Source organism: Hyla sarda, unplaced genomic scaffold, assembly GCF_029499605.1.
Source record: "Hyla sarda isolate aHylSar1 unplaced genomic scaffold, aHylSar1.hap1 scaffold_447, whole genome shotgun sequence".
In the NCBI taxonomy this organism is placed as follows: Eukaryota; Metazoa; Chordata; class Amphibia; order Anura; family Hylidae; genus Hyla; species Hyla sarda.
This window is the reverse complement of record NW_026610460.1, coordinates 203,143-228,731: the sequence shown is the minus strand read 5'-3', so window position 1 is coordinate 228,731 and position 25,589 is coordinate 203,143. Positions and strand designations below refer to the sequence as shown.

Below are 25,589 nucleotides of genomic sequence, written 5' to 3'. Positions count from 1 at the left end.
GTTCTAGGTGACATCACAATCCCTATGGTTACATACACAACAAAGCTGGGTTGTTGTTGTTTACACTCTGCAAGGCCTGTGGAAGTGAGTGACATCATAGCACTGTAGTTCTGAGGGTTCTAGATGGATGCAACAATCTCCTGTTGCTTCTATGAAGGCCATAATAGACGACATCACCAAACAGCTCCATAGTCACATACACAGCAAAGGAGAGATGTTGTTTACACCTAGTGATGTCAGTGGTATTGAGTGACATCACAGCACAGTGCTAAGGCTCCTGGGCCTGGACACAGCAGCGGCTGCAATATCTCAACGGAGAATACGTTTATATATATGTGTGTGTGTGCGCGTATATATATATATATATATATATATATATATATATATATATATATTTCTCCGCCGAAATCACTTTTAAACCCATTTCCACCTTTTTTTCCCTTCTCTTCCTCTTACTTTTTTTTCACGTTTTTTTACGTTTTTCTCCTTTTCGCCTCTTTTCTGGGCGTATTATTCTTCTTTTTCTTCTTTTTTTTCGTCTAATGCATACCCCATCAGTGCAGCAATGCTTATTCAATACCGCCAGCAGATGGAGACACTGGGGGATAATTTTCTAAGGATTTATACTGATTTTTCCTGTCTGAATTTGTCGCACAGAAAGTTGCAGGCCAAATATGTGTGACATTTCTGCGACTTTAGCTTCTAGAGCATTTTTACAACATTATACATAGGTGCTGAATACATAAAAAGCGACTGTTCAGCGACAGACAAGTCGCATCGGCTGAAAGTAGGCCAGAATGTCAGTCCATGTTGGAGCAGGTTTAGATACAGTCTAAAGCATAGATCTCAAAGTCTGTGCACAGAATTTAGCAAGGGCCTCGCACCTTCTGATGCATCAGGTAGGTGCACTATAGCATAGCCTAACCCTCTGTACTTTGGTCTATATTGATGCGGGACATAGACAGCCAGCTGATGACCAATCCATTAGTGCAATGGATGGCTGGAAGCATTTGTCTTTGCCTTTGCAATACCACAGAAGCAATGCATGGTCAATGTACAGCAATGACACACCTGTGTGAACAGCCAGGAGACCCCCCCATGTTATGTTACATAGTTACATAGTTAGTACGGTCGAAAAAAGACATATGTCCATCAAGTTCAACCAGGGAATTAAGGGGTAGGGGTGTGGCGCGATATTGGGGAAGGGATGAGATTTTATATTTCTTCATAAGCATTAATCTTATTTTGTCAATTAGGAACATTCAGCACCCACCCGCTATCAAGGCAGCTGCCTATCATGTCATGCCCTACCTGCACAGGTGTGCTGGCTACTCAAATGATCCAATTAAGGAGGCCATTTAGTCAGCAGCAGCAGAACCTGTGCCTGGACGCTCCAACAGCGGCCAGACACAAGCAGAAGCAGCAGAAGCAGCAGCAGCACCACCTTTTGTTTTTTGGCTGCAGCAGCAGCAGCAGCAGCAGCAGCAAGGCCCACAGGGCTGGCTAGCTGGCTAGCCAGCAAGCAGGTAGCAATGAAAGTAGGAATCTTTCTTTTTAACCCTGTAAGGGGGTGGTGCACTGTACCCGAAGATACTGCCATATCGGGTCAATGCATAGGGCGACGGAAGCAAGCTTCGAAATCGGCCCCCGTTCTCAAAAATCCATTTAATATATGGTCCCCAGATAGGGGACGTATCAGATATTAAACTGATAAGAACAGATACTACACTTGATCTTAGCCAAAAGGCCGAGAAGCGATAACCGTGAAAGGGGCGGGCCCAACAAGGTCCCCTTCATGGGCACTATCACTGCTTGCTGTCAGGGAGGCTGCCAGACAATTTTCCATGCACACTCTGGGCTGGGGGGCAGTCAACCACCAGTACACACAGCAGAACCTAAACCCATACCATTATTGCTAAGCAGCAAGACAGGGGCCCATTGCACTCCCACGGGGCCTTTTTAAATGCAATCCATAACCCGGATTTGCCAGGAACCCTTCTTACTCCTCCTACTTGCATGTGACACTGGGCTTAGGATCTGCATAGGAAACACACACACAAGCACACACCTACCTTTGTTGCCTGCAGATGCCTCCTTGGCTGTCCCCAAACGGTATCAAACCAACACCCACGGGAAGCTGTAAGCATAGAGGACATGCCTGCACCCCATTGGACTTACCTGTGTGGGTTAAATCCGGGTTATTTGACAACCTATGGCGGTGATGGTTCTGCTCAGGCAGAGCAGTGCTGATGCTCCTCATAAAGCTGTCGCTGCTGTGAAGGTTCTAGGTGACATCACAATCCCTATGGTTACATACACAACAAAGCTGGGTTGTTGTTGTTTACACTCTGCAAGGCCTGTGGAAGTGAGTGACATCATAGCACTGTAGTTCTGAGGGTTCTAGATGGATGCAACAATCTCCTGTTGCTTCTATGAAGGCCATAATAGACGACATCACCAAACAGCTCCATAGTCACATACACAGCAAAGGAGAGATGTTGTTTACACCTAGTGATGTCAGTGGTATTGAGTGACATCACAGCACAGTGCTAAGGCTCCTGGGCCTGGACACAGCAGCGGCTGCAATATCTCAACGGAGAATACGTTTATATATATGTGTGTGTGTGCGCGTATATATATATATATATATATATATATATATATATATATATATATATATATATATATATATATATATTTCTCCGCCGAAATCACTTTTAAACCCATTTCCACCTTTTTTTCCCTTCTCTTCCTCTTACATTTTTTTTCACGTTTTTTTTACGTTTTTCTCCTTTTCGCCTCTTTTCTGGGCGTATTATTCTTCTTTTTCTTCTTTTTTTTCGTCTAATGCATACCCCATCAGTGCAGCAATGCTTATTCAATACCGCCAGCAGATGGAGACACTGGGGGATAATTTTCTAAGGATTTATACTGATTTTTCCTGTCTGAATTTGTCGCACAGAAAGTTGCAGGCCAAATATGTGTGACATTTCTGCGACTTTAGCTTCTAGAGCATTTTTACAACATTATACATAGGTGCTGAATACATAAAAAGCGACTGTTCAGCGACAGACAAGTCGCATCGGCTGAAAGTAGGCCAGAATGTCAGTCCATGTTGGAGCAGGTTTAGATACAGTCTAAAGCATAGATCTCAAAGTCTGTGCACAGAATTTAGCAAGGGCCTCGCACCTTCTGATGCATCAGGTAGGTGCACTATAGCATAGCCTAACCCTCTGTACTTTGGTCTATATTGATGCGGGACATAGACAGCCAGCTGATGACCAATCCATTAGTGCAATGGATGGCTGGAAGCATTTGTCTTTGCCTTTGCAATACCACAGAAGCAATGCATGGTCAATGTACAGCAATGACACACCTGTGTGAACAGCCAGGAGACCCCCCCATGTTATGTTACATAGTTACATAGTTAGTACGGTCGAAAAAAGACATATGTCCATCAAGTTCAACCAGGGAATTAAGGGGTAGGGGTGTGGCGCGATATTGGGGAAGGGATGAGATTTTATATTTCTTCATAAGCATTAATCTTATTTTGTCAATTAGGAACATTCAGCACCCACCCGCTATCAAGGCAGCTGCCTATCATGTCATGCCCTACCTGCACAGGTGTGCTGGCTACTCAAATGATCCAATTAAGGAGGCCATTTAGTCAGCAGCAGCAGAAGTCCTGTGCCTGGACGCTCCAACAGCGGCCAGACACAAGCAGAAGCAGCAGAAGCAGCAGCAGCACCACCTTTTGTTTTTTGGCTGCAGCAGCAGCAGCAGCAGCAGCAGCAGCAAGGCCCACAGGGCTGGCTAGCTGGCTAGCCAGCAAGCAGGTAGCAATGAAAGTAGGAATCTTTCTTTTTAACCCTGTAAGGGGGTGGTGCACTGTACCCGAAGATACTGCCATATCGGGTCAATGCATAGGGCGACGGAAGCAAGCTTCGAAATCGGCCCCCGTTCTCAAAAATCCATTTAATATATGGTCCCCAGATAGGGGACGTATCAGATATTAAACTGATAAGAACAGATACTACACTTGATCTTAGCCAAAAGGCCGAGAAGCGATAACCGTGAAAGGGGCGGGCCCAACAAGGTCCCCTTCATGGGCACTATCACTGCTTGCTGTCAGGGAGGCTGCCAGACAATTTTCCATGCACACTCTGGGCTGGGGGGCAGTCAACCACCAGTACACACAGCAGAACCTAAACCCATACCATTATTGCTAAGCAGCAAGACAGGGGCCCATTGCACTCCCACGGGGCCTTTTTAAATGCAATCCATAACCCGGATTTGCCAGGAACCCTTCTTACTCCTCCTACTTGCATGTGACACTGGGCTTAGGATCTGCATAGGAAACACACACACAAGCACACACCTACCTTTGTTGCCTGCAGATGCCTCCTTGGCTGTCCCCAAACGGTATCAAACCAACACCCACGGGAAGCTGTAAGCATAGAGGACATGCCTGCACCCCATTGGACTTACCTGTGTGGGTTAAATCCGGGTTATTTGACAACCTATGGCGGTGATGGTTCTGCTCAGGCAGAGCAGTGCTGATGCTCCTCATAAAGCTGTCGCTGCTGTGAAGGTTCTAGGTGACATCACAATCCCTATGGTTACATACACAACAAAGCTGGGTTGTTGTTGTTTACACTCTGCAAGGCCTGTGGAAGTGAGTGACATCATAGCACTGTAGTTCTGAGGGTTCTAGATGGATGCAACAATCTCCTGTTGCTTCTATGAAGGCCATAATAGACGACATCACCAAACAGCTCCATAGTCACATACACAGCAAAGGAGAGATGTTGTTTACACCTAGTGATGTCAGTGGTATTGAGTGACATCACAGCACAGTGCTAAGGCTCCTGGGCCTGGACACAGCAGCGGCTGCAATATCTCAACGGAGAATACGTTTATATATATGTGTGTGTGTGCGCGTATATATATATATATATATATATATATATATATATATATATATATATATATTTCTCCGCCGAAATCACTTTTAAACCCATTTCCACCTTTTTTTCCCTTCTCTTCCTCTTACTTTTTTTTCACGTTTTTTTACGTTTTTCTCCTTTTCGCCTCTTTTCTGGGCGTATTATTCTTCTTTTTCTTCTTTTTTTTCGTCTAATGCATACCCCATCAGTGCAGCAATGCTTATTCAATACCGCCAGCAGATGGAGACACTGGGGGATAATTTTCTAAGGATTTATACTGATTTTTCCTGTCTGAATTTGTCGCACAGAAAGTTGCAGGCCAAATATGTGTGACATTTCTGCGACTTTAGCTTCTAGAGCATTTTTACAACATTATACATAGGTGCTGAATACATAAAAAGCGACTGTTCAGCGACAGACAAGTCGCATCGGCTGAAAGTAGGCCAGAATGTCAGTCCATGTTGGAGCAGGTTTAGATACAGTCTAAAGCATAGATCTCAAAGTCTGTGCACAGAATTTAGCAAGGGCCTCGCACCTTCTGATGCATCAGGTAGGTGCACTATAGCATAGCCTAACCCTCTGTACTTTGGTCTATATTGATGCGGGACATAGACAGCCAGCTGATGACCAATCCATTAGTGCAATGGATGGCTGGAAGCATTTGTCTTTGCCTTTGCAATACCACAGAAGCAATGCATGGTCAATGTACAGCAATGACACACCTGTGTGAACAGCCAGGAGACCCCCCCATGTTATGTTACATAGTTACATAGTTAGTACGGTCGAAAAAAGACATATGTCCATCAAGTTCAACCAGGGAATTAAGGGGTAGGGGTGTGGCGCGATATTGGGGAAGGGATGAGATTTTATATTTCTTCATAAGCATTAATCTTATTTTGTCAATTAGGAACATTCAGCACCCACCCGCTATCAAGGCAGCTGCCTATCATGTCATGCCCTACCTGCACAGGTGTGCTGGCTACTCAAATGATCCAATTAAGGAGGCCATTTAGTCAGCAGCAGCAGAAGTCCTGTGCCTGGACGCTCCAACAGCGGCCAGACACAAGCAGAAGCAGCAGAAGCAGCAGCAGCACCACCTTTTGTTTTTTGGCTGCAGCAGCAGCAGCAGCAGCAGCAGCAGCAGCAAGGCCCACAGGGCTGGCTAGCTGGCTAGCCAGCAAGCAGGTAGCAATGAAAGTAGGAATCTTTCTTTTTAACCCTGTAAGGGGGTGGTGCACTGTACCCGAAGATACTGCCATATCGGGTCAATGCATAGGGCGACGGAAGCAAGCTTCGAAATCGGCCCCCGTTCTCAAAAATCCATTTAATATATGGTCCCCAGATAGGGGACGTATCAGATATTAAACTGATAAGAACAGATACTACACTTGATCTTAGCCAAAAGGCCGAGAAGCGATAACCGTGAAAGGGGCGGGCCCAACAAGGTCCCCTTCATGGGCACTATCACTGCTTGCTGTCAGGGAGGCTGCCAGACAATTTTCCATGCACACTCTGGGCTGGGGGGCAGTCAACCACCAGTACACACAGCAGAACCTAAACCCATACCATTATTGCTAAGCAGCAAGACAGGGGCCCATTGCACTCCCACGGGGCCTTTTTAAATGCAATCCATAACCCGGATTTGCCAGGAACCCTTCTTACTCCTCCTACTTGCATGTGACACTGGGCTTAGGATCTGCATAGGAAACACACACACAAGCACACACCTACCTTTGTTGCCTGCAGATGCCTCCTTGGCTGTCCCCAAACGGTATCAAACCAACACCCACGGGAAGCTGTAAGCATAGAGGACATGCCTGCACCCCATTGGACTTACCTGTGTGGGTTAAATCCGGGTTATTTGACAACCTATGGCGGTGATGGTTCTGCTCAGGCAGAGCAGTGCTGATGCTCCTCATAAAGCTGTCGCTGCTGTGAAGGTTCTAGGTGACATCACAATCCCTATGGTTACATACACAACAAAGCTGGGTTGTTGTTGTTTACACTCTGCAAGGCCTGTGGAAGTGAGTGACATCATAGCACTGTAGTTCTGAGGGTTCTAGATGGATGCAACAATCTCCTGTTGCTTCTATGAAGGCCATAATAGACGACATCACCAAACAGCTCCATAGTCACATACACAGCAAAGGAGAGATGTTGTTTACACCTAGTGATGTCAGTGGTATTGAGTGACATCACAGCACAGTGCTAAGGCTCCTGGGCCTGGACACAGCAGCGGCTGCAATATCTCAACGGAGAATACGTTTATATATATGTGTGTGTGTGCGCGTATATATATATATATATATATATATATATATATATATATATATATTTCTCCGCCGAAATCACTTTTAAACCCATTTCCACCTTTTTTTCCCTTCTCTTCCTCTTACTTTTTTTTCACGTTTTTTTACGTTTTTCTCCTTTTCGCCTCTTTTCTGGGCGTATTATTCTTCTTTTTCTTCTTTTTTTTCGTCTAATGCATACCCCATCAGTGCAGCAATGCTTATTCAATACCGCCAGCAGATGGAGACACTGGGGGATAATTTTCTAAGGATTTATACTGATTTTTCCTGTCTGAATTTGTCGCACAGAAAGTTGCAGGCCAAATATGTGTGACATTTCTGCGACTTTAGCTTCTAGAGCATTTTTACAACATTATACATAGGTGCTGAATACATAAAAAGCGACTGTTCAGCGACAGACAAGTCGCATCGGCTGAAAGTAGGCCAGAATGTCAGTCCATGTTGGAGCAGGTTTAGATACAGTCTAAAGCATAGATCTCAAAGTCTGTGCACAGAATTTAGCAAGGGCCTCGCACCTTCTGATGCATCAGGTAGGTGCACTATAGCATAGCCTAACCCTCTGTACTTTGGTCTATATTGATGCGGGACATAGACAGCCAGCTGATGACCAATCCATTAGTGCAATGGATGGCTGGAAGCATTTGTCTTTGCCTTTGCAATACCACAGAAGCAATGCATGGTCAATGTACAGCAATGACACACCTGTGTGAACAGCCAGGAGACCCCCCCATGTTATGTTACATAGTTACATAGTTAGTACGGTCGAAAAAAGACATATGTCCATCAAGTTCAACCAGGGAATTAAGGGGTAGGGGTGTGGCGCGATATTGGGGAAGGGATGAGATTTTATATTTCTTCATAAGCATTAATCTTATTTTGTCAATTAGGAACATTCAGCACCCACCCGCTATCAAGGCAGCTGCCTATCATGTCATGCCCTACCTGCACAGGTGTGCTGGCTACTCAAATGATCCAATTAAGGAGGCCATTTAGTCAGCAGCAGCAGAAGTCCTGTGCCTGGACGCTCCAACAGCGGCCAGACACAAGCAGAAGCAGCAGAAGCAGCAGCAGCACCACCTTTTGTTTTTTGGCTGCAGCAGCAGCAGCAGCAGCAGCAGCAGCAGCAAGGCCCACAGGGCTGGCTAGCTGGCTAGCCAGCAAGCAGGTAGCAATGAAAGTAGGAATCTTTCTTTTTAACCCTGTAAGGGGGTGGTGCACTGTACCCGAAGATACTGCCATATCGGGTCAATGCATAGGGCGACGGAAGCAAGCTTCGAAATCGGCCCCCGTTCTCAAAAATCCATTTAATATATGGTCCCCAGATAGGGGACGTATCAGATATTAAACTGATAAGAACAGATACTACACTTGATCTTAGCCAAAAGGCCGAGAAGCGATAACCGTGAAAGGGGCGGGCCCAACAAGGTCCCCTTCATGGGCACTATCACTGCTTGCTGTCAGGGAGGCTGCCAGACAATTTTCCATGCACACTCTGGGCTGGGGGGCAGTCAACCACCAGTACACACAGCAGAACCTAAACCCATACCATTATTGCTAAGCAGCAAGACAGGGGCCCATTGCACTCCCACGGGGCCTTTTTAAATGCAATCCATAACCCGGATTTGCCAGGAACCCTTCTTACTCCTCCTACTTGCATGTGACACTGGGCTTAGGATCTGCATAGGAAACACACACACAAGCACACACCTACATTTGTTGCCTGCAGATGCCTCCTTGGCTGTCCCCAAACGGTATCAAACCAACACCCACGGGAAGCTGTAAGCATAGAGGACATGCCTGCACCCCATTGGACTTACCTGTGTGGGTTAAATCCGGGTTATTTGACAACCTATGGCGGTGATGGTTCTGCTCAGGCAGAGCAGTGCTGATGCTCCTCATAAAGCTGTCGCTGCTGTGAAGGTTCTAGGTGACATCACAATCCCTATGGTTACATACACAACAAAGCTGGGTTGTTGTTGTTTACACTCTGCAAGGCCTGTGGAAGTGAGTGACATCATAGCACTGTAGTTCTGAGGGTTCTAGATGGATGCAACAATCTCCTGTTGCTTCTATGAAGGCCATAATAGACGACATCACCAAACAGCTCCATAGTCACATACACAGCAAAGGAGAGATGTTGTTTACACCTAGTGATGTCAGTGGTATTGAGTGACATCACAGCACAGTGCTAAGGCTCCTGGGCCTGGACACAGCAGCGGCTGCAATATCTCAACGGAGAATACGTTTATATATATGTGTGTGTGTGCGCGTATATATATATATATATATATATATATATATATATATATATTTCTCCGCCGAAATCACTTTTAAACCCATTTCCACCTTTTTTTCCCTTCTCTTCCTCTTACTTTTTTTTCACGTTTTTTTACGTTTTTCTCCTTTTCGCCTCTTTTCTGGGCGTATTATTCTTCTTTTTCTTCTTTTTTTTCGTCTAATGCATACCCCATCAGTGCAGCAATGCTTATTCAATACCGCCAGCAGATGGAGACACTGGGGGATAATTTTCTAAGGATTTATACTGATTTTTCCTGTCTGAATTTGTCGCACAGAAAGTTGCAGGCCAAATATGTGTGACATTTCTGCGACTTTAGCTTCTAGAGCATTTTTACAACATTATACATAGGTGCTGAATACATAAAAAGCGACTGTTCAGCGACAGACAAGTCGCATCGGCTGAAAGTAGGCCAGAATGTCAGTCCATGTTGGAGCAGGTTTAGATACAGTCTAAAGCATAGATCTCAAAGTCTGTGCACAGAATTTAGCAAGGGCCTCGCACCTTCTGATGCATCAGGTAGGTGCACTATAGCATAGCCTAACCCTCTGTACTTTGGTCTATATTGATGCGGGACATAGACAGCCAGCTGATGACCAATCCATTAGTGCAATGGATGGCTGGAAGCATTTGTCTTTGCCTTTGCAATACCACAGAAGCAATGCATGGTCAATGTACAGCAATGACACACCTGTGTGAACAGCCAGGAGACCCCCCCATGTTATGTTACATAGTTACATAGTTAGTACGGTCGAAAAAAGACATATGTCCATCAAGTTCAACCAGGGAATTAAGGGGTAGGGGTGTGGCGCGATATTGGGGAAGGGATGAGATTTTATATTTCTTCATAAGCATTAATCTTATTTTGTCAATTAGGAACATTCAGCACCCACCCGCTATCAAGGCAGCTGCCTATCATGTCATGCCCTACCTGCACAGGTGTGCTGGCTACTCAAATGATCCAATTAAGGAGGCCATTTAGTCAGCAGCAGCAGAAGTCCTGTGCCTGGACGCTCCAACAGGGGCCAGACACAAGCAGAAGCAGCAGAAGCAGCAGCAGCACCACCTTTTGTTTTTTGGCTGCAGCAGCAGCAGCAGCAGCAGCAGCAGCAAGGCCCACAGGGCTGGCTAGCTGGCTAGCCAGCAAGCAGGTAGCAATGAAAGTAGGAATCTTTCTTTTTAACCCTGTAAGGGGGTGGTGCACTGTACCCGAAGATACTGCCATATCGGGTCAATGCATAGGGCGACGGAAGCAAGCTTCGAAATCGGCCCCCGTTCTCAAAAATCCATTTAATATATGGTCCCCAGATAGGGGACGTATCAGATATTAAACTGATAAGAACCGATACTACACTTGATCTTAGCCAAAAGGCCGAGAAGCGATAACCGTGAAAGGGGCGGGCCCAACAAGGTCCCCTTCATGGGCACTATCACTGCTTGCTGTCAGGGAGGCTGCCAGACAATTTTCCATGCACACTCTGGGCTGGGGGGCAGTCAACCACCAGTACACACAGCAGAACCTAAACCCATACCATTATTGCTAAGCAGCAAGACAGGGGCCCATTGCACTCCCACGGGGCCTTTTTAAATGCAATCCATAACCCGGATTTGCCAGGAACCCTTCTTACTCCTCCTACTTGCATGTGACACTGGGCTTAGGATCTGCATAGGAAACACACACACAAGCACACACCTACCTTTGTTGCCTGCAGATGCCTCCTTGGCTGTCCCCAAACGGTATCAAACCAACACCCACGGGAAGCTGTAAGCATAGAGGACATGCCTGCACCCCATTGGACTTACCTGTGTGGGTTAAATCCGGGTTATTTGACAACCTATGGCGGTGATGGTTCTGCTCAGGCAGAGCAGTGCTGATGCTCCTCATAAAGCTGTCGCTGCTGTGAAGGTTCTAGGTGACATCACAATCCCTATGGTTACATACACAACAAAGCTGGGTTGTTGTTGTTTACACTCTGCAAGGCCTGTGGAAGTGAGTGACATCATAGCACTGTAGTTCTGAGGGTTCTAGATGGATGCAACAATCTCCTGTTGCTTCTATGAAGGCCATAATAGACGACATCACCAAACAGCTCCATAGTCACATACACAGCAAAGGAGAGATGTTGTTTACACCTAGTGATGTCAGTGGTATTGAGTGACATCACAGCACAGTGCTAAGGCTCCTGGGCCTGGACACAGCAGCGGCTGCAATATCTCAACGGAGAATACGTTTATATATATGTGTGTGTGTGCGCGTATATATATATATATATATATATATATATATATATATATATATATTCTCCGCCGAAATCACTTTTAAACCCATTTCCACCTTTTTTTCCCTTCTCTTCCTCTTACTTTTTTTTCACTTTTTTTTACGTTTTTCTCCTTTTCGCCTCTTTTCTGGGCGTATTATTCTTCTTTTTCTTCTTTTTTTTCGTCTAATGCATACCCCATCAGTGCAGCAATGCTTATTCAATACCGCCAGCAGATGGAGACACTGGGGGATAATTTTCTAAGGATTTATACTGATTTTTCCTGTCTGAATTTGTCGCACAGAAAGTTGCAGGCCAAATATGTGTGACATTTCTGCGACTTTAGCTTCTAGAGCATTTTTACAACATTATACATAGGTGCTGAATACATAAAAAGCGACTGTTCAGCGACAGACAAGTCGCATCGGCTGAAAGTAGGCCAGAATGTCAGTCCATGTTGGAGCAGGTTTAGATACAGTCTAAAGCATAGATCTCAAAGTCTGTGCACAGAATTAAGCAAGGGCCTCGCACCTTCTGATGCATCAGGTAGGTGCACTATAGCATAGCCTAACCCTCTGTACTTTGGTCTATATTGATGCGGGACATAGACAGCCAGCTGATGACCAATCCATTAGTGCAATGGATGGCTGGAAGCATTTGTCTTTGCCTTTGCAATACCACAGAAGCAATGCATGGTCAATGTACAGCAATGACACACCTGTGTGAACAGCCAGGAGACCCCCCCATGTTATGTTACATAGTTACATAGTTAGTACGGTCGAAAAAAGACATATGTCCATCAAGTTCAACCAGGGAATTAAGGGGTAGGGGTGTGGCGCGATATTGGGGAAGGGATGAGATTTTATATTTCTTCATAAGCATTAATCTTATTTTGTCAATTAGGAACATTCAGCACCCACCCGCTATCAAGGCAGCTGCCTATCATGTCATGCCCTACCTGCACAGGTGTGCTGGCTACTCAAATGATCCAATTAAGGAGGCCATTTAGTCAGCAGCAGCAGAAGTCCTGTGCCTGGACGCTCCAACAGCGGCCAGACACAAGCAGAAGCAGCAGAAGCAGCAGCAGCACCACCTTTTGTTTTTTGGCTGCAGCAGCAGCAGCAGCAGCAGCAGCAGCAAGGCCCACAGGGCTGGCTAGCTGGCTAGCCAGCAAGCAGGTAGCAATGAAAGTAGGAATCTTTCTTTTTAACCCTGTAAGGGGGTGGTGCACTGTACCCGAAGATACTGCCATATCGGGTCAATGCATAGGGCGACGGAAGCAAGCTTCGAAATCGGCCCCCGTTCTCAAAAATCCATTTAATATATGGTCCCCAGATAGGGGACGTATCAGATATTAAACTGATAAGAACAGATACTACACTTGATCTTAGCCAAAAGGCCGAGAAGCGATAACCGTGAAAGGGGCGGGCCCAACAAGGTCCCCTTCATGGGCACTATCACTGCTTGCTGTCAGGGAGGCTGCCAGACAATTTTCCATGCACACTCTGGGCTGGGGGGCAGTCAACCACCAGTACACACAGCAGAACCTAAACCCATACCATTATTGCTAAGCAGCAAGACAGGGGCCCATTGCACTCCCACGGGGCCTTTTTAAATGCAATCCATAACCCGGATTTGCCAGGAACCCTTCTTACTCCTCCTACTTGCATGTGACACTGGGCTTAGGATCTGCATAGGAAACACACACACAAGCACACACCTACATTTGTTGCCTGCAGATGCCTCCTTGGCTGTCCCCAAACGGTATCAAACCAACACCCACGGGAAGCTGTAAGCATAGAGGACATGCCTGCACCCCATTGGACTTACCTGTGTGGGTTAAATCCGGGTTATTTGACAACCTATGGCGGTGATGGTTCTGCTCAGGCAGAGCAGTGCTGATGCTCCTCATAAAGCTGTCGCTGCTGTGAAGGTTCTAGGTGACATCACAATCCCTATGGTTACATACACAACAAAGCTGGGTTGTTGTTGTTTACACTCTGCAAGGCCTGTGGAAGTGAGTGACATCATAGCACTGTAGTTCTGAGGGTTCTAGATGGATGCAACAATCTCCTGTTGCTTCTATGAAGGCCATAATAGACGACATCACCAAACAGCTCCATAGTCACATACACAGCAAAGGAGAGATGTTGTTTACACCTAGTGATGTCAGTGGTATTGAGTGACATCACAGCACAGTGCTAAGGCTCCTGGGCCTGGACACAGCAGCGGCTGCAATATCTCAACGGAGAATACGTTTATATATATGTGTGTGTGTGCGCGTATATATATATATATATATATATATATATATATATATATATATATTTCTCCGCCGAAATCACTTTTAAACCCATTTCCACCTTTTTTTCCCTTCTCTTCCTCTTACTTTTTTTTCACGTTTTTTTACGTTTTTCTCCTTTTCGCCTCTTTTCTGGGCGTATTATTCTTCTTTTTCTTCTTTTTTTTCGTCTAATGCATACCCCATCAGTGCAGCAATGCTTATTCAATACCGCCAGCAGATGGAGACACTGGGGGATAATTTTCTAAGGATTTATACTGATTTTTCCTGTCTGAATTTGTCGCACAGAAAGTTGCAGGCCAAATATGTGTGACATTTCTGCGACTTTAGCTTCTAGAGCATTTTTACAACATTATACATAGGTGCTGAATACATAAAAAGCGACTGTTCAGCGACAGACAAGTCGCATCGGCTGAAAGTAGGCCAGAATGTCAGTCCATGTTGGAGCAGGTTTAGATACAGTCTAAAGCATAGATCTCAAAGTCTGTGCACAGAATTTAGCAAGGGCCTCGCACCTTCTGATGCATCAGGTAGGTGCACTATAGCATAGCCTAACCCTCTGTACTTTGGTCTATATTGATGCGGGACATAGACAGCCAGCTGATGACCAATCCATTAGTGCAATGGATGGCTGGAAGCATTTGTCTTTGCCTTTGCAATACCACAGAAGCAATGCATGGTCAATGTACAGCAATGACACACCTGTGTGAACAGCCAGGAGACCCCCCCATGTTATGTTACATAGTTACATAGTTAGTACGGTCGAAAAAAGACATATGTCCATCAAGTTCAACCAGGGAATTAAGGGGTAGGGGTGTGGCGCGATATTGGGGAAGGGATGAGATTTTATATTTCTTCATAAGCATTAATCTTATTTTGTCAATTAGGAACATTCAGCACCCACCCGCTATCAAGGCAGCTGCCTATCATGTCATGCCCTACCTGCACAGGTGTGCTGGCTACTCAAATGATCCAATTAAGGAGGCCATTTAGTCAGCAGCAGCAGAAGTCCTGTGCCTGGACGCTCCAACAGCGGCCAGACACAAGCAGAAGCAGCAGCAGCAGCACCACCTTTTGTTTTTTGGCTGCAGCAGCAGCAGCAGCAGCAGCAGCAAGGCCCACAGGGCTGGCTAGCTGGCTAGCCAGCAAGCAGGTAGCAATGAAAGTAGGAATCTTTCTTTTTAACCCTGTAAGGGGGTGGTGCACTGTACCCGAAGATACTGCCATATCGGGTCAATGCATAGGGCGACGGAAGCAAGCTTCGAAATCGGCCCCCGTTCTCAAAAATCCATTTAATATATGGTCCCCAGATAGGGGACGTATCAGATATTAAACTGATAAGAACAGATACTACACTTGATCTTAGCCAAAAGGCCGAGAAGCGATAACCGTGAAAGGGGCGGGCCCAACAAGGTCCCCTTCATGGGCACTATCACTGCTTGCTGTCAGGGAGGCTGCCAGACAATTTTCCATGCACACTCTGGGCTGGGGGGCAGTCAACCACCAGTACACACAGCAGAACCTAAACCCATACCATTATTGCTAAGCAGCAAGACAGGGGCCCATTGCACTCCCACGGGGCCTTTTTAAATGCAATCCATAACCCGGATTTGCCAGGAACCCTTCTTACTCCTCCTACTTGCATGTGACACTGGGCTTAGGATCTGCATAGGAAACACACACACAAGCACACACCTACCTTTGTTGCCTGCAGATGCCTCCTTGGCTGTCCCCAAACGGTATCAAACCAACACCCACGGGAAGCTGTAAGCATAGAGGACATGCCTGCACCCCATTGGACTTACCTGTGTGGGTTAAATCCGGGTTATTTGACAACCTATGGCGGTGATGGTTCTGCTCAGGCAGAGCAGTGCTGATGCTCCTCATAAAGCTGTCGCTGCTGTGAAGGTTCTAGGTGACATCACAATCCCTATGGTTACATACACAACAAAGCTGGGTTGTTGTTGTTTACACTCTGCAAGGCCTGTGGAAGTGAGTGACATCATAGCACTGTAGTTCTGAGGGTTCTAGATGGATGCAACAATCTCCTGTTGCTTCTATGAAGGCCATAATAGACGACATCACCAAACAGCTCCATAGTCACATACACAGCAAAGGAGAGATGTTGTTTACACCTAGTGATGTCAGTGGTATTGAGTGACATCACAGCACAGTGCTAAGGCTCCTGGGCCTGGACACAGCAGCGGCTGCAATATCTCAACGGAGAATACGTTTATATATATGTGTGTGTGTGCGCGTATATATATATATATATATATATATATATATATATATATATATATATTTCTCCGCCGAAATCACTTTTAAACCCATTTCCACCTTTTTTTCCCTTCTCTTCCTCTTACTTTTTTTTCACGTTTTTTTACGTTTTTCTCCTTTTCGCCTCTTTTCTGGGCGTATTATTCTTCTTTTTCTTCTTTTTTTTCGTCTAATGCATACCCCATCAGTGCAGCAATGCTTATTCAATACCGCCAGCAGATGGAGACACTGGGGGATAATTTTCTAAGGATTTATACTGATTTTTCCTGTCTGAATTTGTCGCACAGAAAGTTGCAGGCCAAATATGTGTGACATTTCTGCGACTTTAGCTTCTAGAGCATTTTTACAACATTATACATAGGTGCTGAATACATAAAAAGCGACTGTTCAGCGACAGACAAGTCGCATCGGCTGAAAGTAGGCCAGAATGTCAGTCCATGTTGGAGCAGGTTTAGATACAGTCTAAAGCATAGATCTCAAAGTCTGTGCACAGAATTTAGCAAGGGCCTCGCACCTTCTGATGCATCAGGTAGGTGCACTATAGCATAGCCTAACCCTCTGTACTTTGGTCTATATTGATGCGGGACATAGACAGCCAGCTGATGACCAATCCATTAGTGCAATGGATGGCTGGAAGCATTTGTCTTTGCCTTTGCAATACCACAGAAGCAATGCATGGTCAATGTACAGCAATGACACACCTGTGTGAACAGCCAGGAGACCCCCCCATGTTATGTTACATAGTTACATAGTTAGTACGGTCGAAAAAAGACATATGTCCATCAAGTTCAACCAGGGAATTAAGGGGTAGGGGTGTGGCGCGATATTGGGGAAGGGATGAGATTTTATATTTCTTCATAAGCATTAATCTTATTTTGTCAATTAGGAACATTCAGCACCCACCCGCTATCAAGGCAGCTGCCTATCATGTCATGCCCTACCTGCACAGGTGTGCTGGCTACTCAAATGATCCAATTAAGGAGGCCATTTAGTCAGCAGCAGCAGAAGTCCTGTGCCTGGACGCTCCAACAGCGGCCAGACACAAGCAGAAGCAGCAGAAGCAGCAGCAGCACCACCTTTTGTTTTTTGGCTGCAGCAGCAGCAGCAGCAGCAGCAGCAGCAAGGCCCACAGGGCTGGCTAGCTGGCTAGCCAGCAAGCAGGTAGCAATGAAAGTAGGAATCTTTCTTTTTAACCCTGTAAGGGGGTGGTGCACTGTACCCGAAGATACTGCCATATCGGGTCAATGCATAGGGCGACGGAAGCAAGCTTCGAAATCGGCCCCCGTTCTCAAAAATCCATTTAATATATGGTCCCCAGATAGGGGACGTATCAGATATTAAACTGATAAGAACAGATTTTTTTTTTTTTAACTTGGCTACCCCTGAGGGGTATCTTTTTATTTAGAATTCATAACATTTTACAAAGTGCATTACGATTTATAAATATAATTTTTTTTCAATAAAAACAAATTTTGATAATAAAATCACATATAACAATAAAAGTTCACATAAATACAATCATAATACACTTAAAATGGGCACTTGGTGGCTTTACAAAAGGGCGTTCCATTCATTAAAATACCATTTTCTAGCTAATAAAGGATAATATTTCTTGTCTAATAAAAAGTACTGGTACATATCACTAAAACAAAGAGCTAAAACATCATTCACAGATAAAATCTCATGTTTAAAAAGTAAAATGTTTCTGGCATTCCATAGAGCTGCTTTAACACAGTTTATGATCTTCCATGCCATTGTCTCTTGAGTCCGTATTGGGCATTCCAGACATCCATAAAAAACAGCTGCAGAGTTTAAGTCCTTTATTTCTGTTATCTTCTTCACCAGAGGGAGTATTTTAGTCCATATCCTTTTTGCATAAAAACAAGTCCAGAAAAGGTGGTACACGGTCTCGGGTTCCTGGCAGCCCTCCCTCGGGCATACTGCAGTGTTGGCCATCCTTCTTCGGTGCTGGAATGCCCGGCATGGAAGACACTCGTGTATGCAGCTCCAGGCCAGATCTTTCTGTGAATTAAAAAGATAAATCATATTTGCCATCTTCCATATTTTCCTGCATTTCTCTTCATTAAAATTATTCACAGGGGTAATAAAACCACTTTCTTTAATATATTTTAACATTTTTTTGCTATTAGTTACTTCATTAATACTTTTTCCGTTAAAGTTGTACAAGTTGAAAATTTTCTCTAAAATCTTGTATTGTTGGGGAAGATTAAAAGCATAAGGACAGCTTAAAACAGTTTTAAACCACCCATTCCTCCTCATAAAAAAACCTGTATTAAAACGGATAAAATATGACCAGTAACTATCCTTAAAAAGTGTGCTAACACACATGCTAAAAAACTTGGTAAAAAGGAACGCCCTGATGTCGGGGAAGTCCTTTCCACCCATACCTTTTGGCATCATGACGATCTCTCTTCTCAATTTTTCACTCTTGGAGCTCCATAAAAAGGTAAAACATGCTTTAATAATTTTATTTAAAATCATTTCGGGGGGTGGAAAGACCATGCCAAGATACAATAAAATGGGTAAAATCACCATCTTTGTAACTAAAACCTTCCCCTCCATCGTTAGCTTTCTCATGTTCCACATACAAATTTTTGTGTTTATTTTTTGAGCCACCAAGTCCCAGCTATTAAAACCATTGTTTGACTCACTGAAGGAGACCCCTAAAATCTGCACAGACTCAGACACAGGAATGGGTAAATCCCTTAAAAACAGTCCTCCTATATTTAAAACACTGCTTTTATTAAAATTTACCTTAAAACCGGAGGCACAACAAAAAAATTCAACTTGCTTTAGGGCTTTTTGAAGCGATGGGGTGTCCCTTCCAAGCACTGCCACATCGTCCATGTACCCCACTACTTTAGCCTCTAGTCCCCCTCCTCCCGGCAGGGGGACCCCTCTTATTTGCTTATCTCTCCTCAAGGTGCATAGTAGAGGCTCAAGCGCACATATGAAAAGTAGTGGGGACAAAGGACACCCCTGCTTCACTCCGGAATTTAAAATCACATCCTGTGTCTTAAAACCGTTAACTAAAATCTTGCTTGTGCAGTTTTTATAAAAGGCCTTAAGAGACAATAAAAAGCCTTCAGGTATACCCATTTTCTCTAAAACCTTAAAAAGATAAAAATGTGACACTCTGTCAAAAGCCTTCTCGAAGTCTAAGGATAAAATGGCTAGTTTTCCGTTTCTAGACTTTGTGTCACTAATCACATCTTTTAAAAGGTTAAGATTTTCCCATATGCTCCTCCCAGGCACCCCACAGACCTGATTTGAATGGATTATTTTCTCTATTACACTTTTTAATCTATTTGCGCACAGTTTTGCCATCACTTTGTAGTCACAGTTGAGGAGGGTGATTGGTCTCCAGTTCTTTAGATCTGACCGGTCTCCCTTTTTGAACAGCAGGGAGACATCACCCTTCCTCCATGAACCTGGGAGGGCTTTTGTTTTAAATACTTCTGTAAAAAGGGAAAAAAGGTCATCTTTTAAAACACCATAAAAAATGACATAAAACTCAATGGGTATACCGTCAGGACCAGGCACCTTACCGGATTTAAAACTCCTGATCGTCTCTAAAACCTCCTGTTCCGAGATCTCCCTCTGTAAAAGAGACTGGGACACAGGGTCTAAAACATTGGTAATCTCCTTCAATGAGTCATTCATAAAATCAATATCAATATTTTTTGTATTAAAAAGATCCGCATAAAATGAATGTACCCTTTTTAAAATACCCTGTACATCTTTTTCTCCTTGTATATTATCAATTAAAACCTTTTTATCCGTTACTTTCTTAAAAAAGTACCTGGAGCAGGTCTCGTTCTCTTCAAGGTGCTTTATTTTGGATCTGAAAATTATCTCTTTTCCCTTCTGCTCCAGGCACTGTTTTATTTCTTTTTTTAAGTCAGTAATTTCTCTATAAACCTCTATACCATTGTCTCTGAATTTGTACAGGGTTTGCAGACGGGTATTTAGAAGGGAGTAAAACTCACGCTTCTCTTTAGCTCTAGAGATCCCTACTCTAATAAAAAACTCTTTTATTTTTATTTTCATTTTCTCCCACCATATACTGATGGGAGTGTTAGGATCTCTTACCCGTCTGCAGTCCTTGTAGAAGTTGATAAAATCGGATAAAACCTGCGGATCTTCTAAAAGGGATACATTCATCTTCCAGGCATTCCTCCCAGTCTTTTTTCTAAAATCACTCTTCACCTTAAAAGATAAAAGTTTGTGATCAGAAAAAACATTGGTTAAAACATCACACTTAAAAGGCAGTACTTGATAAGAACAGAAGATAAAATCGATCCTGGAGCTGCAGTTTGCGTTGCTCCAGGTCACACCGTCTCTTTCTGGTAAAATACTATTGCATTTCTTAAAAACATCAGTAAGTCTAAAATCAATAATCATATTTTTTAACATAGAAGATGTTTTATCATAGTTTCTACTTACTGAATTGGTAAAACGGTGCTCCCCCCTTAAAATACAATTAAAATCACCTGCTAAAATAAGAGGTTCAGAATCATTGATAAAAAGGGGTAAAATCTCTAACATCCGTGCTCTATCATTTTTATTGGGTGAACCATAAAAATTTAAAAACTGCCATTTAATACCATCAATAAAAGCTTTAACCAATAAAATTCTGCCTGGTAAAATCTCATGAATAAAATCAATAAAAGCATTTCCTTTAAAAAGTATGGCGACCCCTGCTGATCTGGATTCGTTAGATCCAGACCAGACTGATGGACCGTGTACCCAATCTTTTTTATACTTTTCATAATTTAAACTATGCGGGATGCCGCACTCCTGCAGGAAAACCACAGAAGCAGCAAAAATAGACAAGTAGTTAAAAAGGGCAACCCGTTTTGCTCGTGAACTTATACTTCTTACATTCATAGACAATCCGGACAACTCAGCCATTGGAGATGTAAAAAAAAGGGAGGCTCAGATAACAAACTAAAAACCAGATTGCGCACTGGAGCTCTCGTTACCCCCCACCTCTGACTCTACCGTACACATAGAGGAAGCCGGAGAGGAACCACCATCGCTCGAGCAGCCCCCCTCTTCCAAGACCACAGGTGTATAGACGGAGTACATTGGTAAGAACAGCTTCTGGGCTCCATTCTCTTTTTCGGCGTCCACCTCTTGCCCCTCCATAGGGGTCGGGTGCGTACTTAGGTCCGTTTCCGGGACCTCGGAGATGGTCACCCCTGAAACCTCCTCCTGGCTGGGAGGAGGAGGGGTATCCACCGCTGGGACCTGTGGAGGAGCTTCACTTGGAGCCCCCGTCACGACAGGAACTTCCATCTGCTCCTCCTGGACCACCTCCGAGTCCGGACGCCCTTTGGAGCCCCTTCGTCTTTTCACCTTTGCTACTCCGTCCGGGTTTTCACACTCAGGGGGACCCCGAGCAGGAGGACCTTCCGGGGTGGAATCGGGCACCTCTCGCTCTTCCACCTTCTCTGAGGTATCTGCCCGATCCCCTCTCGCATTTCTCTTCCCCGGCCTCCTCTCATTTGGGGTCCCCCTTTCCACCTGTGCCTCTTTCTCCTGGGGTTCTTTTGGGGGGGCCGTGGTCTCCATCTCACAGCTTACCTCTTCTTGTGGGGGGTGCTCCTCCTCTCTGGCTTTTCCCCAGGCTGGTCTCCGGACGTCTCTCTTGGGTTGCCCTTGCTGTTCTGTGGTTTTTTTTGGTCTGTGGGGACAGAAAGCATACACGTGACCAAAGTGACGGCAAAAATTACATCTCAAACCCTTATCACATTTTTCTGTTTCATGTTGCATGCTTCCACATTTCTTACAGGAACTTTCACAATTTTCCTTTATGTGCCCATAACGTTGGCACCTTCTGCAGAAGTTTGGCATTCCCGCAAAAAAGAGGTCGCCACACACATTGTTTAATTTAAAACGAGCAGGCGGTAATAGTATCCCCCCTGGGAGGGTGGGGTCTTTGTTGCACGTGACTTGATATCGCCATTTTGAGGTCCAGACACCACAGTCGTTCATGATTTTTCCTCTGAACTCCACCTTTTTAAAGTAGGCTGCCAGGAACCCATCGATCTCTCTCTGATTTACAAAAGGGGAGTACATCTTCACGACAATCAACTTGGTTTCATCTAGGACGTGCTCGACAATTTGGATACCCTTAAGCCTCGGATCATCTTGCTTTGGAATTTTCATTACTGCATCTAAGAATACGCCTTCCCCTATGAAAGTGCAGTCGTAGATCCTCCGCTTAGGGTAATCCTGGATGGCCAAAATCTCTCGCTTACGAACATTAAGAATCTTGTCGAGCACGTCCTCTATCACGAACCTCATGCCACGTGCATCCGCCGCATCACCTGTGAGAATGACCCGCACAGTGTGTTTAATCCGGGCATAAGCCGGTACCGAACCAGGATCTAGATCTTCATCCATGGTTCATTCGTGTTTTGGTCTGGTTCTCTCCGCTCCAACCAACCAGCCAATTCACTCAAACCTCTCTCCACCCAAAGGCTTTGAGAGGCGATCGCAACCCGTTACCCTGGGACTAAGCCCTCTCCCCAATAGCAACAAGTGGGTGAAGCCCAGGCAATAAACCTGGGCGATCCCACAAGGCCGAGGAGAGGGGTACCCGAGTACCTTCTGACCAGATCTCCTGTATTACTACACTTGATCTTAGCCAAAAGGCCGAGAAGCGATAACCGTGAAAGGGGCGGGCCCAACAAGGTCCCCTTCATGGGCACTATCACTGCTTGCTGTCAGGGAGGCTGCCAGACAATTTTCCATGCACACTCTGGGCTGGGGGGCAGTCAACCACCAGTACACACAGCAGAACCTAAACCCATACCATTATTGCTAAGCAGCAAGACAGGGGCCCATTGCACTCCCACGGGGCCTTTTTAAATGCAATCCATAACCCGGATTTGCCAGGAACCCTTCTTACTCCTCCTACTTGCATGTGACACTGGGCTTAGGATCTGCATAGGAAACACACACACAAGCACACACCTACCTTTGTTGCCTGCAGATGCCTCCTTGGCTGTCCCCAAACGGTATCAAACCAACACCCACGGGAAGCTGTAAGCATAGAGGACATGCCTGCACCCCATTGGACTTACCTGTGTGGGTTAAATCCGGGTTATTTGACAACCTATGGCGGTGATGGTTCTGCTCAGGCAGAGCAGTGCTGATGCTCCTCATAAAGCTGTCGCTGCTGTGAAGGTTCTAGGTGACATCACAATCCCTATGGTTACATACACAACAAAGCTGGGTTGTTGTTGTTTACACTCTGCAAGGCCTGTGGAAGTGAGTGACATCATAGCACTGTAGTTCTGAGGGTTCTAGATGGATGCAACAATCTCCTGTTGCTTCTATGAAGGCCATAATAGACGACATCACCAAACAGCTCCATAGTCACATACACAGCAAAGGAGAGATGTTGTTTACACCTAGTGATGTCAGTGGTATTGAGTGACATCACAGCACAGTGCTAAGGCTCCTGGGCCTGGACACAGCAGCGGCTGCAATATCTCAACGGAGAATACGTTTATATATATGTGTGTGTGTGCGCGTATATATATATATATATATATATATATATATATATATATATATATTTCTCCGCCGAAATCACTTTTAAACCCATTTCCACCTTTTTTTCCCTTCTCTTCCTCTTACTTTTTTTTCACGTTTTTTTACGTTTTTCTCCTTTTCGCCTCTTTTCTGGGCGTATTATTCTTCTTTTTCTTCTTTTTTTTCGTCTAATGCATACCCCATCAGTGCAGCAATGCTTATTCAATACCGCCAGCAGATGGAGACACTGGGGGATAATTTTCTAAGGATTTATACTGATTTTTCCTGTCTGAATTTGTCGCACAGAAAGTTGCAGGCCAAATATGTGTGACATTTCTGCGACTTTAGCTTCTAGAGCATTTTTACAACATTATACATAGGTGCTGAATACATAAAAAGCGACTGTTCAGCGACAGACAAGTCGCATCGGCTGAAAGTAGGCCAGAATGTCAGTCCATGTTGGAGCAGGTTTAGATACAGTCTAAAGCATAGATCTCAAAGTCTGTGCACAGAATTTAGCAAGGGCCTCGCACCTTCTGATGCATCAGGTAGGTGCACTATAGCATAGCCTAACCCTCTGTACTTTGGTCTATATTGATGCGGGACATAGACAGCCAGCTGATGACCAATCCATTAGTGCAATGGATGGCTGGAAGCATTTGTCTTTGCCTTTGCAATACCACAGAAGCAATGCATGGTCAATGTACAGCAATGACACACCTGTGTGAACAGCCAGGAGACCCCCCCATGTTATGTTACATAGTTACATAGTTAGTACGGTCGAAAAAAGACATATGTCCATCAAGTTCAACCAGGGAATTAAGGGGTAGGGGTGTGGCGCGATATTGGGGAAGGGATGAGATTTTATATTTCTTCATAAGCATTAATCTTATTTTGTCAATTAGGAACATTCAGCACCCACCCGCTATCAAGGCAGCTGCCTATCATGTCATGCCCTACCTGCACAGGTGTGCTGGCTACTCAAATGATCCAATTAAGGAGGCCATTTAGTCAGCAGCAGCAGAAGTCCTGTGCCTGGACGCTCCAACAGCGGCCAGACACAAGCAGAAGCAGCAGAAGCAGCAGCAGCACCACCTTTTGTTTTTTGGCTGCAGCAGCAGCAGCAGCAGCAAGGCCCACAGGGCTGGCTAGCTGGCTAGCCAGCAAGCAGGTAGCAATGAAAGTAGGAATCTTTCTTTTTAACCCTGTAAGGGGGTGGTGCACTGTACCCGAAGATACTGCCATATCGGGTCAATGCATAGGGCGACGGAAGCAAGCTTCGAAATCGGCCCCCGTTCTCAAAAATCCATTTAATATATGGTCCCCAGATAGGGGACGTATCAGATATTAAACTGATAAGAACAGATACTACACTTGATCTTAGCCAAAAGGCCGAGAAGCGATAACCGTGAAAGGGGCGGGCCCAACAAGGTCCCCTTCATGGGCACTATCACTGCTTGCTGTCAGGGAGGCTGCCAGACAATTTTCCATGCACACTCTGGGCTGGGGGGCAGTCAACCACCAGTACACACAGCAGAACCTAAACCCATACCATTATTGCTAAGCAGCAAGACAGGGGCCCATTGCACTCCCACGGGGCCTTTTTAAATGCAATCCATAACCCGGATT

General features: G+C 45.0%; 9 non-coding genes and 1 pseudogene across 9 annotated transcripts; all 10 read right to left on the bottom strand.

The window, feature by feature from the left end:
* Window positions 1-1,568: 1,568 nt before the first annotated feature.
* LOC130335039 (U2 spliceosomal RNA) lies at window positions 1,569-1,759 on the bottom strand. Its single transcript, XR_008876748.1, has one exon. It is a non-coding gene; the product is annotated as a U2 spliceosomal RNA (small nuclear RNA).
* Window positions 1,760-3,878: 2,119 nt separating this feature from the next.
* LOC130335038 (U2 spliceosomal RNA) lies at window positions 3,879-4,069 on the bottom strand. The gene has a single exon (XR_008876747.1). It is a non-coding gene; the product is annotated as a U2 spliceosomal RNA (small nuclear RNA).
* Window positions 4,070-6,173: 2,104 nt separating this feature from the next.
* On the bottom strand, window positions 6,174-6,364 carry LOC130335037 (U2 spliceosomal RNA). The gene has a single exon (XR_008876746.1). It is a non-coding gene; the product is annotated as a U2 spliceosomal RNA (small nuclear RNA).
* Window positions 6,365-8,462: 2,098 nt separating this feature from the next.
* LOC130335035 (U2 spliceosomal RNA) lies at window positions 8,463-8,653 on the bottom strand. The gene has a single exon (XR_008876745.1). It is a non-coding gene; the product is annotated as a U2 spliceosomal RNA (small nuclear RNA).
* Window positions 8,654-10,744: 2,091 nt separating this feature from the next.
* LOC130335057 (U2 spliceosomal RNA) lies at window positions 10,745-10,935 on the bottom strand. The gene has a single exon (XR_008876766.1). It is a non-coding gene; the product is annotated as a U2 spliceosomal RNA (small nuclear RNA).
* A 2,094-nt stretch (window positions 10,936-13,029) lies between these two features.
* LOC130335034 (U2 spliceosomal RNA) lies at window positions 13,030-13,220 on the bottom strand. Its single transcript, XR_008876744.1, has one exon. It is a non-coding gene; the product is annotated as a U2 spliceosomal RNA (small nuclear RNA).
* Window positions 13,221-15,306: 2,086 nt separating this feature from the next.
* LOC130335033 (U2 spliceosomal RNA) lies at window positions 15,307-15,497 on the bottom strand. The gene has a single exon (XR_008876743.1). It is a non-coding gene; the product is annotated as a U2 spliceosomal RNA (small nuclear RNA).
* Window positions 15,498-17,594: 2,097 nt separating this feature from the next.
* LOC130335067 (U2 spliceosomal RNA) lies at window positions 17,595-17,784 on the bottom strand. The gene has a single exon (XR_008876772.1). It is a non-coding gene; the product is annotated as a U2 spliceosomal RNA (small nuclear RNA).
* Window positions 17,785-22,954: 5,170 nt separating this feature from the next.
* Window positions 22,955-23,087, bottom strand: LOC130335076 (U2 spliceosomal RNA; annotated as a pseudogene).
* A 2,086-nt stretch (window positions 23,088-25,173) lies between these two features.
* Window positions 25,174-25,364, bottom strand: LOC130335032 (U2 spliceosomal RNA). Its single transcript, XR_008876742.1, has one exon. It is a non-coding gene; the product is annotated as a U2 spliceosomal RNA (small nuclear RNA).
* Window positions 25,365-25,589: the final 225 nt, after the last annotated feature.